The sequence below is a fragment of the Cricetulus griseus genome, chromosome 3, assembly GCF_003668045.3.
Source record: "Cricetulus griseus strain 17A/GY chromosome 3, alternate assembly CriGri-PICRH-1.0, whole genome shotgun sequence".
Taxonomy (NCBI): Eukaryota; Metazoa; Chordata; class Mammalia; order Rodentia; family Cricetidae; genus Cricetulus; species Cricetulus griseus.
Window position 1 is genome coordinate 35565732 of NC_048596.1, and position 16276 is coordinate 35582007.

At 40.5% G+C, this 16276-nt stretch overlaps 1 pseudogene; it reads left to right on the forward strand.

The window, feature by feature from the left end:
- The first annotated feature begins 14337 nt into the window (after positions 1 to 14337).
- LOC100754295 lies at positions 14338 to 15971 on the forward strand (annotated as a pseudogene).
- Positions 15972 to 16276: the final 305 nt, after the last annotated feature.

Sequence of the window (16276 nt, forward strand, 5' to 3'; positions counted from 1 at the left end):
CAGGTGATGGATGGAGTATTGCAGCATGGGTTTATGTTGTCAGCCTGCATCAATGCAGCGCCAATCAGAAGAGATTAGTCTGACATCGTCAAGATTCTTGTCCAACAATTATAACTTAGAACTCAAAAGTGCTATTCCATTCTATATCAACATTGCCACACAGTAACACTGAATAGAGAATAAATTGTGTGGAGAGGATAATTTTTGACATGTGAGTTTAAATATAACAATAGAAGCCTTTTAAGGTATCACCGCATTCCAATTAGAAAGCCATCACTCTGACTATATGAATGTGAACATCTTCTGAGGCATTAAAAACCTCAAGGTAAAGTTGCTAATTTTTAAAAGAATACACCATTAGCTCATGAAGGAGAAAAATGTCACCTTTCAACAACTTAATCCACAGCTTCTTTAGAACATTCAATACTTTCATTTGTGTCTCCTGGCCTCCTCTCTGCATCAAGTCAGTAAAATGTGGACCCATGCCAACAGATAATTGAGTATCTCATCCTACAAAACTTCTCCATCTCCAGGGATTTTAGGTTTAGCTTTGACTCCTGGAAAAACAAATTCAGGTCAGTTGGCAAAGCCCCCCCCAAAAAAAAAAATATCTCAAAGGAGAGACAAGGCTTCCTTGATTGCCAACGTCATGAGTAGAAAGTCCTAGGTGTTCATCTGACCCAGTAACACTCAGTTTAAAATCTACCTCTGGCTCTCATTTTCTCCCAGGATAACCTCATACTCTCAAAGGCCTATAGTTCCGACCCCTGTTTCCATCTTTATCCCACATGGCACCTTTTATTCCAGCCAAAGAGTGTTCATTGTCCCTCCCCAAATACCTGAAGGCCTTCCCAACTTTCACAGTTGCTGTTCTCTCCAACCTGAGCTTCCTTCAACAATTGACCTGAACAGCCTCCTCTCTATTGGGACTGAAGTCTTCCTCCTCACTTGGTGGCCCTCAGGCTCACACACTGGCATGAATATGTCCCTCCTCTGCCTTCACTTCAGATCTGTCATATATTGTGTGATGTTTTAATCTTTTGGCTTTTTTGTTGTTGTTCTTTTGAGGGGCCAGCCACCCAGCTCCCAAATAAACCACACATGGAGGCTTATTCTTGGTTATGAATGCCCAGCCTTACCCTGGCTTGTTTCTAGGCCAGCGTCTCTCTCTCTCTCTCTCTCTCTCTCTCTCTCTCTCTCTCTCTCTCTCTCTTATCTTTTAATGAAGTTCATTTTCAAGTCTATTTGGAAGCCTTCTCAGTTCAGAAATATTCTAAAAATATTTTTTATTTCATTCTACATTCCAACTACAGTTCTCCCTCCCACCCCTTCACCTTCTCCCACTCCCTCTTCAATTGCCCCCCAGCCCACACCCAGTCCACTCCTCACAGGTAAGGGCTCCCCTAAGGAGTCAACATAGTCTGGCACAGTAGGTTGGGGCAGGGACAGGCCCCTCTCCCACACATTAAGACTGAGCATGGCATCCCACCATAGGGAATGGGCTCCAATAAACTAAGTTTAATTAACCACTCTACCTTTTCCATCTGGGCTTTTATCTTTCTTGCTTCTGTATTATTTTTTTTCCTTCTTACTCCATGGCTGGCTGGCAGTGTGGCTTTGTGGCTGCATGGCTGGCCCCCGGCGACCTCCTTTCCTTGCTCTTTCACTGCTCCTCTTCCTCGTTTCTTCTATGTATACTATCTGCCTGCCAGCCCCACCTATCCTTGTTTCTGCCTCACTATTGGCCATTCAGCTCTTAATTAGGACCAGCAGGTGTTTTAGACAGGCAAAGAATCACATCTTCACAGAGTTAAATGCAGCATAAACAAAAGTCGAACACCTTAAAATAATATTCTACAACAGTCATATCAGTGTTTGTCAGACTGAATTAAAATGTCCTGTGCTTCTCCGGGGTCGATGTTTAAGTGTCTTTAACCCCCAGCAGCAAGAAAGCACCATGCAGCCATTTAATTTAGAAACACTTCCATTGCATTAAGGAAAGAGGGACCTTGAATTGGGGAGTGGAAAGTGGGAAGGGTTAGAGGGAGGAAATGGAAAGGTGAAATAATGAAATTACCATTTTAATCAAGCTTAAAAAGAGAGAAACTAAACTAAAAAAGCAAAGCAATCAATAAAATAGAAAAATGACTACATTAAAAGCAAAATGCATCAACCCATCTGAATTCCTTCATGCTGGTGGAATAAGCCCATTAACAAGGGAAACTTGATAGGAATGAATGAAGATCTTACAAAAAAAATCTTTAAAAGAAATAAAAGGTCTAATAAGGGATGTGATATCCTGAGATCTATTTTTATAAATTTGGTGCTCAGAATGGATGCATTAGAGGAAAAACAAGACTAGAGACAAGGATGCCAGTAAGCAGACTGTTAAAATACCCCAGGAAAGCCATGAAAATAAAAATGTGAAGAAGATTAGGAGAGGTTGTTAGTTGGGGTGATAAATAATAAGACTTGGTGATTCTCTCATTTTGTTCTGTAAAATCAGATATAGAAATACTGCATGGTCTCCCATTCATGGGGAAGCTTAAAACATTGGCCTGAAAGAAAATAAAATAATAGTGTCTACTAGACACTAGAAGATTCAAGGAGAGGGGGAAGAAGGAAGGTTAGATAAGAGGATCCGAAAGCCTGTTAGCCAGGGGGAGTAGGTTTCAGAGCTCTGTGGCACAATAGAGTGAACAACCTATTAAAACCACTTCATAAAGAACCAGAATAGAGGAGCTCAAAGATAACAAATATCAAGAAGCAGTAAGGAATTGAAAATATTCATGACTCTGATGTTATATGTTGTATACATATCGAATTATCACCCAGAAGCACATAAATATGCACAAATTATTGTGTCAACTTCAAGAAAATTAGCATGCAAATAAACTTCAAAAAACTAAGATTCCATGATTTACAGGACATAAGTCTGCAAGAAAGTCAAAATTTATAGCCAAATTCTTGGTTTTAACAGATAATTGTGCAGTGAACCTACCCTGCTGTATTATTTCTGTCCAAACAATATATGATCTCTGATTTGATGCCCACAAGGTGACTATTACCATTCTGATTCAAGTGCTTCTTTTTTTCTTTTCTCCAGAATACATCAATGAAATTCTTTGCCCACTGTTCCTGGCAAAAAGCAAGGTTTCAGTGGGAGTTAACTTCTAATCACCCACCAAAGTCAATAGCACCTTCAGCCTGCCATAGAACACTGCAGCCAATTAGGATTCAGATGTAAGAGCCTGAACTCTGAGGTTTGAAGCCTGGCTCTGCCACTGAGGAACTGTGGACAAGGTAGTCAACATTTTGAGCTTCCATTTTCTTGACTGTAAATAGTGTTCATAATAATACATCTGCCTTGTGGGTGTTAAGTAAATTAGCATGAGGTGATTAATGTAGCTCCCAACTCACAGAAAATACATCCCGAGTGCAATAGTTATTGGAGATGGCATTACATCAACCCAAAGTCCCCAAATACTGATCAGAAATAGTGTTTCCAGTCCTCTATAAAACTCACATTCCTAACTGTGTGGCATTTTCCTGGGAATGACTGTCTCTGGAGTAACAGACTTTCTACCTGCCCAGAGAAGGGATGGTTAAAAAGATTTTTCCCTTTCTAAACTGATAATAAAGGCTCACTGTTTGAGTTTTTCAATGTCCACGCTTACAAAAATCAAAGTTAGGCCTCGACGAACCACCAAAACAAGTTTAAAATTGTATCAATCTAGGAAATGTTTTAATCTGAGAATGAAGATGAAGATAAAGATGTCATAACAAAAAGAGCATCATTAAAGCTCTACTGTGGCCAGGCATTGGTACGCACGCCTTGAATCCCAGCACTCAGGAGGCAGAGGCAGGCAGATCTCTGTCAATTTGAAGCCAGCCTGGTCTACAGAGTGACTACCAGGATAGACTCCAAAAGCAATACAGGGAAATCCTGTCTTGAAAAGCCAAAACAAAAAACAAAAAACAAAAAACAAAACAACAACAACAACAAAAAAAAAAACCCTACTGTGATGAAGAAATGACACCAGAGGGCAACTTGAATTCAGAGAAAGAGAAAAAAAGTTGGGAATGGAAAGTAGGAGGAGGGAGAAGGCATGAGGAGGAGAGGAGATGGAAGAGGCAAGAGGAGAACAGAAGTACAATGGGGGGGATGGGGGGAGGGTGTGCGCATGCGCACTTGCCTTTCAGTCCTGTCAGCATTCTGAAGACAGAATATGATACAAAATAATATTTTAGAAATGTACTGTTGAGTTTGTGACACACGTGACCATAATATGCATAGCTATAACACAAAAGGAGAGTGAGGAATGAGGTGGTATAGGACTGAAGTCTCTATATTTCACCGGAATTGAGATTTTATAAGTTTAAAGTAGATTTAAATAATTTAATGTATATATAATAAGCTACAGAACAAATGGAAAATCATTTTAGACTATACTCTAAAAGTTATTAAAGTTGAAATATTAGACCAGGAAAATCCACTTAGTGGAATAGAAACAAGTAAAGTAGAGGGCTGGGGAACGTAGCTCAGAGGTCAAACACTTGCCCAGCCTGTACTATTTGATTGATCCCATTGCTGTGGGAGATGTGGGAGAAAGAGGAAGCAAAAAAATAAGACATGAGATACACATAAAACAAAATGTAAACAGTTATAACCCTAACCATATTGGTAACAGCAAATTAAACCAGATTCAACAATGTTATCTAAATGTGAACATTATCATTATGTTACCAATCAAGATATAATTGTATGGTGCCTATAATCGATATCCTTTGCATTCAAATGCATAGATGAAAGCAAGATCTTGGGGAAAGAAATAGCACATGAATAGAAGCTCTAGGAGAGTTGAAATGAACACACTAATGTCAAAAGAGAGAAAAAGAACTACTCATGAAGAATATAATGATAAAGTTAATTCATTAAGAAAACCTAAATTGCAGGGCGTTGGTGGTGCATGACTTTAATCCCAGCACTGGGGAGGCAGAGGCAGGCAGCTCATCTGTGAGTTCAAGGCCAGCCTGGTCTCCAGAGCAAATGCTAGGATAGGCTCCAAAGCTACACAAAGAAACCCTGTCTCGGAAAAAAATAAAAAGAAGAAGACCTATGTACCAAAAAAGACCCAAATGACATTACCCAAAAATCAACACAAATATAGAAATAGATAACTAAACAATAACACTTGAGACTTCAATCCCACACTTTTGATAATAGATGGGACAAATAATCTGAACAGCAACATGGAAATAGATAATGAGAAAAAGCCTACAAAGCTACTATACCCACAGCATCTCTAGGTGTCTCCAGAACTCTACACAATATCAGAACACATGTATTGTTTCAGGCAGCTAGAATAAGCTCTCAGCCATGAGACAAGTCTCACAAAAACATAAAAAGACTAAAAACATACAATAGGATTGTCACAATAGAATTAAATTAAAAACCAAGAGCTGTAGGGGATGCTGTAGTGTAGGGGATGCTGTAGCCAGCCCGTCCCACTTCTGACACCAGATAATGTGGGAAATTACCAATATGGAGCCAGGTAAAAACACAAGGGAAAAGCCTTACTTACAGAGCGACCTAGCCAGCCGGCGGGGCAGCACTCCATACAGCAAGTCAAAGATGAAAGTGAAAGCAGGCTGCTACATAAGCATCACTCACTCTACATCACTCTGACCACGCCCTTGCAGGCGTGGTCAGGCACACCTGTAGCCAGCCCCTAAGCAGAAGTAGCTACAGCATCCCCTACACTGTAGCCATGCCCGATTAGGGGCTGACTACAGCATCCCCTACAAACAGCATAAAAATGCAAGACATTCACACACAGATCAAAATTAAACAACTCTTAACCAACCAATGAATCAGAAATAAAATCACTGGGAAGTCAAGAAAAATAAGATAAATGAAAGAGAAATACAACAAATGTGTTATATGTCAGATATCTATAGCTTTAACATATGGTGTGTTAAAAAAATAAAGATTGCAAATCAAATAGAAACTAGAGAAATTATACCTAATCAAGTAAAATGAATTACACTAATAAGCATTAGGTTAGGAATGGATAAAACAGAGACTATAGCTATCAAATACTCAATGACAACAATTTTAGTTATTTAAAAAGAACAAAAAAATTGGCAAACCTTTAGCCAAACTGATCAAGGAAGATGATAAAGAATTAAATTAAAGAGGTAAAATCAGGGTTTGACGAGATGACTCTAGTTAAAAACTTGGTGCCCTTGCAGAGGACCTGGGTTCAGTTCCCAGCACCCACAAAACACGGCTAACAGCCATCTGTAACTCCAGTTCCATAGGATATTATGCCCTCTTCTGGTCTCCTTAGGCATTGCATGCACATAGTGTACAGACAAACATGCAGGTGAAATACCCATATGCATAAAATAAAAAGAAATTAATCTTAAAAAACAAGAAGCAAAATTATTGCAGAAATAAAAGGGGCATAAAAAGATGCCATGAGGGCTGGAGAAATGGCTCAGAGGTTAAGAGCATTGACTACTCTTCCAGAGGTCCTGAGTTCAATTCCCAGCAACCACATAGTGGCTCATAACCATCCGTTATGAGATCTGGTGCCCTCTTCTGGTGTGCAGATATACACAGGAGCAGAATATTGTATACATAATAAATAAATAAAATCTTTAAAAAAAGAAGAAGAAGAAGAAGCCATGAGCAACTGTCACAAAACAGACAAGTTAGAAGAAGTGGACAAAGTCTGACAAAGACAAAAATTCCCAAAACTTTCTCAAGAAACAGAAAAGCCTAAGGAATGCAAAACAAAAAAGTAAAATATTCATTTTAATACCCAGAAAGTAATACCCAGGTCTGTACTTTTTATTTAGTGAATTCAAACAAATACTCTGCAAAAAAAAAAAAGTTTATACCAATATTTCCCCAAATCTTTCCAAAGAGGAGAATGGAAAAAGACAAAGATGTTCTGTGAGACCAGTATTACCCAAGTACCAGAACAAGCATCAGACTAAAGTGTTAAAAATACACAAGAACCTCACCCTATTTGTTTGTGAATATATAATCAACACTCCTCAACAAAATACTAATAAAATGAATCTAATATGTGAAATGTATTTTACAGAGTAATCAGGTAAGATTTGCTTCCCCCCATGAATACCAAGTTGTTTAATACTCAAAATCAATAAATGCACAAGTAGAATAATCAATCAGTGAGTCAGTTGCTCAAAAAGATTAAACAAGATTGACAAACCCCTAGACAAACCAACCAAAAGAAAGACAAGACACAAATTACTAAAATAAGAGATGAAAACAGAGGAGGTTATGCAATGAAATAGAGAATCATTAGGGGGTACTTTGAAAACTGGTTGTCTTCATCAAGGTTTCTATTGCTCTGATAAAACACTGTGATCCAAAGTAACTTGGGTTTGTTCCTTCTTACAGCTCTCAAGTCACACTCCATTGCTGAAGGAAGTCAGGCCAGGAATTCAAGGAAGAATCGTAAAGGCAGAAATTAAAGTAGAGACCATGGAGAAACACTACTTACTGGCCTGCTCCTCAGGAATTGTTCAGGATGCTTTCTTATAGCATCCAGGGCCACCTGCCTGGGGCTGATCACTCATGTCTGTTATGGGGATTCGATTCTTTCCCATCCCTTTACATTTAGCCTTTCTTATTCACTTCTGTTCATGGTGTACTGTACCCACATAGACACAAGTTATGGGAGGGGATGTAAAGCTAATTAATTTCCAGTTCCAGCCCTGTCATGGAATTTCAGGTTTGGGTGGTGGATGAGTGCATAAAATATATCAGGCACTAAAAGTGTAAAGTTTAATGTGAAACTTCACAGCTCATGTTCCAGATATCAATTGCAACTGAAGATAAGTTCATTGGCTTTGAATCTGACTAATTTGGTATGTGATGTGTTTATTTACTTGCAAATTTCATAATAAAGATTTTAAGTTTTAGAAGAAAAGGACAGCAATCACATCATCTCAATCCTTATATAAAAAACAACCTTTGATAATGCTCAACATTCTTTCATAGTAAAAGCTTTGAAGAAATTACAAATTAAAGCACACACTTCACCATAATAACAGCCATATAGGACAAACCTGCAGCTAACTGTACTGACTGGTTTTGTTTGCCATCTTGACAGAAGCTAGAGTCATCAGAAAAGAAGGAGCCTCAGCTGAGAAAAATGCTTCCATGAGATCCAGTTGTAAGGCATTTTCTCATTTAGTGATCAATAGGGGGCAGCCCATGGTGGGTGATGCCATCCCTGGGCTTCCGGTCCTGGGTTATATAAGAAGGTGGGTTCTATAAGAAGGTGGGCTTCCCAAGCCATTGGGAAGCAAGTCAGTAAGCAGCTCTCTTCCATGGCCTCTGCTCCTGCCTCTGACATCATGCCCTGTGTGAGTTCTGTTCTGACTTCTTCAGTGATGAACAGCAATGCTGAAATATAAGCTAAATAAACCCTTTCCTCCCCAACTTGCCTTTTGGTCATGGTGGTTTGTCACAGCAGTAGAAACCCTAAGACACTAACATTATACAAAGTCAGGGAAAGATAAAAAGGATCCCCTCTGTTCTCTGGAATGAATGAGACAAATGTGATCCTCTCACCCATCTTACTCAATATAGTACTTGAAGTCTTAGCCACAATAAGAGACAGAAATAAAAGGGATACAAATAGGAAAGGAAGAAATCTATTTACCCCTATTTGCAGCTATGATCTTATGTTTCAAATATCAAGACTCCTCCAGAAAACTCTTTCTGCAAAGTAGCAGAATGTAAAATCAACACACAAAACTAAAGAACTCCTCCGTCTACCATTAGCAAACATGCAGACAATGCTAATGGTAGACAATGAAGTCAAGAAAAGAAACACATCCCAAAAAAGAATTAGATGCCTAGGAATAAACATGAACAACAAGGTAAAAGATTGCCATCATGAAATTTTTAACATACTGCAGATAGTAGATTGGCAGAATTTTGTGAAAATGGCTACATCACCAAAAGTGATCTAGATTCAACAACAGTCATTCCCAAAATCCTAATGCCATTCTTTACAGAACTAGAAAAGGAATCCTAAAATTTCTATAAAGCACAAAAAAAAAACCCAAATAGCCAAAACAATCATAATAGAAAGAAAAACACTGGAACAGAAGAGAGGACCCAGAAATGAACCCATATAGCTGCCTGCCACATGTGATTTTTGACAAAGGTGTCAAGAGTACTCACTGGAGACAAGGCATCATTTTCAACAAACGGTGCTGGGAGACCTGGATTTCCATGTGAAGAAGAATGCAACCAGAGGCCCCACTTATCCTACACAAACATCAGTTCAACGCAAAGCAAAGGCCTTGTTTTAAGACACAAAACTCAGAATCTATAAAAGAAGGAAGAGGAGGAGGAGGAGAAGGAGGAGGAGGAGGAGAAGGAGAAGAAGAAGAAGAAGAAGAAGAAGAAGAAGAAGAAGAAGAAGAAGAAGAAGAAGAAGAAGAAGAAGAAGAAGAAGAAGAAGAAGATTTCAAAATAAAGGCATAGCTAGGCAAGGGGTTTTTGAAAAGGACTTTAGTAGCACAAAAAAATGCACCTAATAACTGACAAGTGGAACTATATGAAATTTAAAAGATCTGAGAGGCAAACCAACTCTCAAAGTGAGCATGAGGGAAAATGTCTACATCAGAAAGGATTATTACCTAGGATATAGGAAGAACTGAAAATTAAATATCAAAGCAATGAATCATCAGACCACTAAATTGGGTCACACACACCTCCCCCCCAAAAAAAGACAATCCTCAAACCAAGAAATACAAATAACCAATAAATACTTGAAAATGTGTTTAACATCCTTATCCTTCAGGGAAATGCAAATTAAAACTGCACACGCATTCTATTTAGCCACAGTTAGGACAGCTCCCATAAAGCGTATGACAGCAAATGCTAGTCAAGTGGTGGAGAGGCAAGAGGAACCCTTATACATGGCTGGTAGAAATGTAAACTTGTGTGGCCACTATGGAAATCGGCACGGAAGTTTAAATAAAAGAGAAAGTGAGAACAGAACCTCTGTTTTGGGGGCCATATTCTCCAAAGACTCTTAGTAAACATAGCACGGAGACAATTGCATGTCTATGCTTGCTACTATATAGTCACAAAATCTAATGAACAGAGCCATCCTAGATGTCCATCCACAGATGAATGAATAAAGAAAATGTGCTACATACACACAATGGCAGCTTATGCTGCCAGAAAGGAAAATGAAATCATGACATTTGCAGGAAACTGGATGAAAGTGGAAATCAAAATTGTAAGTAAAATAAGCCAAACTCAGAAAGACAAATACCACATATAAGGAAAACTAAATCTAAAACTATACATATGTTCATAGTACATATTTATATATGTGAAAAAAGGTCCCAACTGGAACGTGTTCATGAGAGGAGGGGAACGCCATCTTTACAAGGTGGGTAATATGATAATAGAATACACACAATAAGAAGGGAAGCGGCTAGATGGAGAGGGGAAGCGATGAGAACAAAATGCAATAGCACATTCATATGGAGATGCCAGGAACAGACCCATTACCTTGTGTGCTAGCCTAAAAACTTAATTTTTAAGCAATAGAAAAACCACGTATCTAGCTAGACAAAGGTATAATCTCAATATGGAATATTAATCCCTATGGAATTTCTTTGGGAATGATAAAAATATTCTAGACTTAGATTGCCATGATGGTTGTACAAGTCCTACAGACCAAAGAAGCCCTCAAACAGTTCATGTAAACTGGCTTAATATACATGATGATTTCAATAATGATTTTTGTCTGTAACAAGAACCACGTGGGCAGAGAATGGGAGAGGATGTGTCATAGATAGAAAACAACCAAGGACTCCAGACTCCAGACTCAACACAATCATTGTCAAAACCCCGATGAAGACCAGAAACCGTAAAAAGATCCATGGGATGGGACTGTAGACGGTGAGAACATTGGCAGGAAAAAGCTGAAAACCTAACTTAATATCAGACCCACAAATGGCAGGCGGAGACGTGCATTCTGGTGCCGGTGCTGAGGGACAAGGGAATGTTACCTTCACTCTGCACCATTTCCTCCCCCAAATAAACACAGCAGCTTTCTCACCATGAGCCGTGAGCAGGACAGAGGAGATGTCCTTCAGAGAGAGGACTTTGTAAAACAATCTCCCCCTTAACAAGTGCACCCCATAAACAGTTTCAGATTTGTTTATCACCCCTTCACACAGCTGCCCACATTCCTCTACAAACCCATGCTTTGCCCATATGGATAAACACTCCAAAACCCTTTGCTTTGAGAATAGCAGTTTTTATTTGCACTGAAAACAGAAAAAAGAAAACACTGTGAAAGAGATTTGTCCTTCAACTTTCCCTTTCTCCCCAGCCCCTAGAACTAAGCTAAACTACATTGGCCTCATTTTCTTTTACCTCCCCTAAGAAATACCACCAGTCGTAAATATTGTAGCTGTCCCCTAGACTCTGGCTGACATTTCATGCAAAATTCATTTCAGAGAACATCCACCTTTTAGTGATTTATAGCCAAAGTGTTAAGGATTTTGGAAAGCAAAAGATTTAAAATACAACCAAACAAAGACTTCACCTTGTCAGTCGCCCTGTGATCTTTTTCCGGTGCGTGGTGGTGCATTGCAGGCATATTGTTCTAAGATTAGGACCAGACCAGAACAAAACCTTTATGTTCTAATGGAAGGGATTTCACAGTCATTGTGTGAACGGAGAATGTCTGTTTGCCTGCCTGCCGGCCGGCCTGCCATACTCTCAACCTGAGAAATGAACATTTCGATATGGGAAAGATACCACCTCTTCAGGGGGCCCCGTCATAAGTGAGGACAAGATGCGACTGCAGAAATCTTAGTGGGAATTCGAGTGAGAGTTGCTTTAATAGAACTGAGGATGAACAGCAGGGCTAAGAACTGGAGACAGCCTAAAGACTCAAGCTGGAGGACCTGCTGAGGCCAGTCAGTAACTGCCTATCAGTCAGCTCCCCTGGACCGCAGTCCTCATTTACAAGGCAGAGATCGTCACATTAACCTGTCTTGTGATACACAGGATAGGTTAAGAGATGAGATAGATGTCAGCATCCAATAGGCTACAGAAAGAGGCCAAGTCACACACCAGGCACGGAGCAGTGCTAACAGAGAGCAATTTGAGAGTAACTGGAATAACTGTATTTCCATGCACACACCACATACCCATTGTCTCACTCTTTATTTTAAAGATTCAGGATGCTCGAGAAGCCCTGACTATATGCATCTATATTCACCATCTATGTGCGTGTGTGTGTGTGTATGTGTGTGTGTGTGTGTGTGTATATATATATATATATATATATATATATATATATATATATATTCACATAACTGTCCTACCCTTGACTTGCCTGTCACTTTAAGTAGTCAGCCATTTAAAAGGTACTTGAACACCTGCAGTACAGGGAAAACGTTTCATTTCCCTACTAGAAAAACAATCAAGCAAATTTAAATAAATCACCTCCATGTATCTCCTGCAATGGACCAGCTGCCTGGTTATTTGTCCCTGAATTGCCATTGCATTTATCTAACAAAAGCACAATGTTCTGATGGCATTCTGTACAGGAAGGAGGATGCTGGGAGAACCTAATCAGAAAGAGGCAACTTGCCTTTGGCTGCAACTTAAGAGGGGATCTTGTTTATACCCATTACAGCATCTCTCTCTCTCTCTCTCTCTCTCTCTCTCTCTCTCTCTCTCTCTCTCTCTCTCTCTCTCTCTCTCTGTGTGTGTGTGTGTGTGTGTGTGTGTGTGTGTGTGTGTGTGTGTTCTCTTCCACATTCATTCATTCATTTTTCTAAGTGCCGCCCCAGACTAGCAGCAGCAGCAGCCTTGCCACTAAAGGTTATTAGAGAAAGAAAGTCCCCTCCCCAGATCTCAGTTAGAAAGGGTGGGTGAAACTCAGAAGTCTATGCACTCACCATCTCTCCTAGGTGATTCTGAATCCTACTCAAGTTCCTGAGCCACCTGGTCATGAAAGATGATCTCACCTGTCTCCAACCTCCTTTCCAGAAAGCTCACAACGTCTGTTTTACCAGGATTGGGGGGATTCTGTTTACATTTGTAAAGCTCTGAGGGAAGCTAAAGGTGCCGGGCTCACGCGGGGTTTGGGGTGTTTCCTGCTTTTGTAATTCACAACGCAGAAACACCAGCATCTGCTCTCTCTCTCTCTCTCTCTCTCTCTCTCTCTCTCTCTCTCTCTCCTCTCTCTCTCTCTCTCTCTCTCTCTCCCTCTCTCCCTCTCTCCTCTCTCCCTCTCTCCCTCTCTCCTCTCTCCCTCTCTCCTCTCTCTCTCTCCCTCTCTCCTCTCTCTCTCTCCTCTCTCTCTCTCTCTCTCCCTCTCTCTCCCTCTCTCCTCTCTCTCTCTCTCTCTCTCTCTCTCTCTCTCTCTCTATCTCCTCTCTCTCTCTCTGGAAACAGAAACAAAGAGAAGTGAGGAGATTATACACAAAGGACCCTTCCAGGCAATCTTAAAATGTGGGCCTGAGGGGAAAGGCGGCTCACAGGGAGGAGAGCCTGCTCCATTCACAGGCGTCACCTAGTGGGCGCTGCAGAGAGGAAAGGCCTGGAAGGCTGTCACCACACTTCCAACACAAGCAGGCATTGTAGGTACAAAGAGGACGTTGCTACAGAGAAAAACTGCTGGAGGCAGGGAGGAGAGAGGCACAGAGCACACACCACCGGGCAAGCTACCCAGGGAGACTGGGATGCTAGGAAGAGAAAAAAGAAGCTTCAGGAAGAGCGTACTTTAACGGCTGAGCCATCTCTCCAGCCCGTTAAAGGCTAGGCTCACAACCAAGAAGATCATACTTAAAAATATCATAATAACAAATTCTGTGACAGTTATCACATCATGGCCTTGAGGACAGGTCTATGGTTGGCTCCAGCTACCACCCAACTTTTCCTGGATCTTCTGTATGGTAAGTGCAGTACCATTAACTCAACCCTATTCTGAGGACAGAACATTCTTGGGAAATGCAGTACCATTTTATGTGCAACTCAGAGATGACTCCCACAAAGGTAAACCAGCATCTCTGATGCCAAGAGACACACCCGATGAGCCGGCATGTTTTCCTGGGAACCACCATCTCTCCATGATCCTCATAGCCATTAAATGGATGATATCTCATACTACCAAAATGAAAAGTCCACTCTCCCTTCCCACAATTTACAAATTAAAAATGGAAAGGAATATGAACATCTTAGTGTACTGGCAAATTTTAAATATTTGAAGGGAAAACAATGCTTTAAAAAAGACTCTTAAGATGGCAGTCCCAGGCAGGCAGTATGGGCTTATTTTGCCAAAGAAAGCACAGCCATTGCACCGAGTTTTGCAAAAACCATCAGTATTTGGGAATGATTCTGGTGATGATGATGAGACCTCCGTGAATGAAAGCCTTCAGAGGGAAGCTGCTAAGAAGCAGGCCATGAAACAGGGCAAACTGGAGATTCAGAAAGCTCTTGCAGAAGATTCCATATGAGTATGACAGCATCTATGATGAAATGCAGAAAAAGAAGGAAGAAAGTAATCCCAAGCTGCTGCTAGGGAAGTACAGGAAGCCCAAATATATCCACAACTTACTAAAAGCAGTAGAAATCAGAAAAAAAAAGGAACAGGAAAAAAAGAATGGAAAAGAAAATACAGAAAGAACGAGAGATGGAAAAAGGAGAATTTGATGACAAAGAGGCATTTGTGGCATCTACTTATAAAAAAAAAAAAAAAACTAGAAGAAAGAGCTGAAGAGGTGGAAAGAGAAAAGAAGGTGGCTGCCCTGGAAGCAAAACTGGATGTGACCAAGCAGAAAGATCTTAGTGGATTTTACAGGCACCTCTTAAATCAAGCCGTTGGTGAAGAAGCAGTTCCTAAGTCCAGCTTCCGTGAAGTCAGGACTGGAATAAAAGAAGAGAAGCCTAGGGGTTACTCTGATGAAGCAAATTCAGAGGGCAGACTGCAGCAGAACTGCCTTCTCCAAGCTGGTGGAAAGGGGAAAAACCCAGATGCTGACAGCAATTTTGACACTAAGAGCAGTGAGGATGATGAAAGGGAAGAAAATAAAGTCAGCCACAGAAGGAAGAAGACACTAAGAAGTACCCCAAGTATCACAAGAATTGGACCCACTCACAATCCTCTAGTGAAGAAAGAGGACATGGTGTTAAGCACCATTCCAGAAGCCCCAAGTCAAGAGGACATGACCAAAAGGGAAGTCAGCAGCAGGACAGGCAGGCCAGAGAGCAGGAGAGCTGTCAGATGGACCACAGCCACAGGAAAGAAAAGAGTTCTCACAGGCACAGAGGAACCAATCACAAAGATCACTAGAGGAAGAGACATGAGCAAGAAGATAATCTGAGGGGGAGCAGAGGAAAGACAGGACAGAGAATGGAAAAGGGAGAAATACTCCTGTAGAGAACAAGACAAAAACAGACAACGGAATGACCACGACCAATAAAATGAGAAAGAAAAGAAAAGCAAAAAAAAAAAAAAAGAAGAAGAAGAACACATGAAAGGAAGATATGAAAACAATGGTAGATACAGAGAGATGGAAAAACAAGAAAGAAATTGAGACAGAAGAGAAAGCAGCCCAAGATCTAGACCAAAGGATGAGTTTCTTGACCAGGAAAGATCCAACAAAATAAAAAACATGGAAAAGGACAATGGGGACCAAGAGAAGCCCTCTGGTTCTGAAACATCACTAGCAACAAAACACAGACTGGCAGATGAAAGGCAGGAGAAGAGCAATGAGCAAGCGAAGCCTCCCCCACCACCACCACCCACTCCCCACCCCCCACCACCACCCCCACCTTGAGCAAGTTTGCAAAGTGGAGCAATGAGGAAACTGTGATTTCATCGAGAGACAGGTACCTGGCCAGACAGATGGCTCAGATTAATGCAAAGACTTAAGAGGAGGACTAATGACTGCCAGGATCTGGAGTTCCTTGGGAGCATAGAACATTGTGAACCCTGGAACGTGCTTTAAGAAAGCAAATGGGTTTGTGAACAGTGACTGGAGGGTGTTTTTTAAAGTGTATTTTCAAATTTTGTGAAGTCAAAAGTCAGAGCTTTGGGGGACTTGTGAGATAGTTAACTGTATTAATTTGTTGGTTGTACTCAAGAATCATACAGTGTTAAATCTTCATGTAGATTCTTTGTGAAGAAAATTGACTTCATTATAACCATTAAAAATAACTCTAATAAAAAAAACTCTT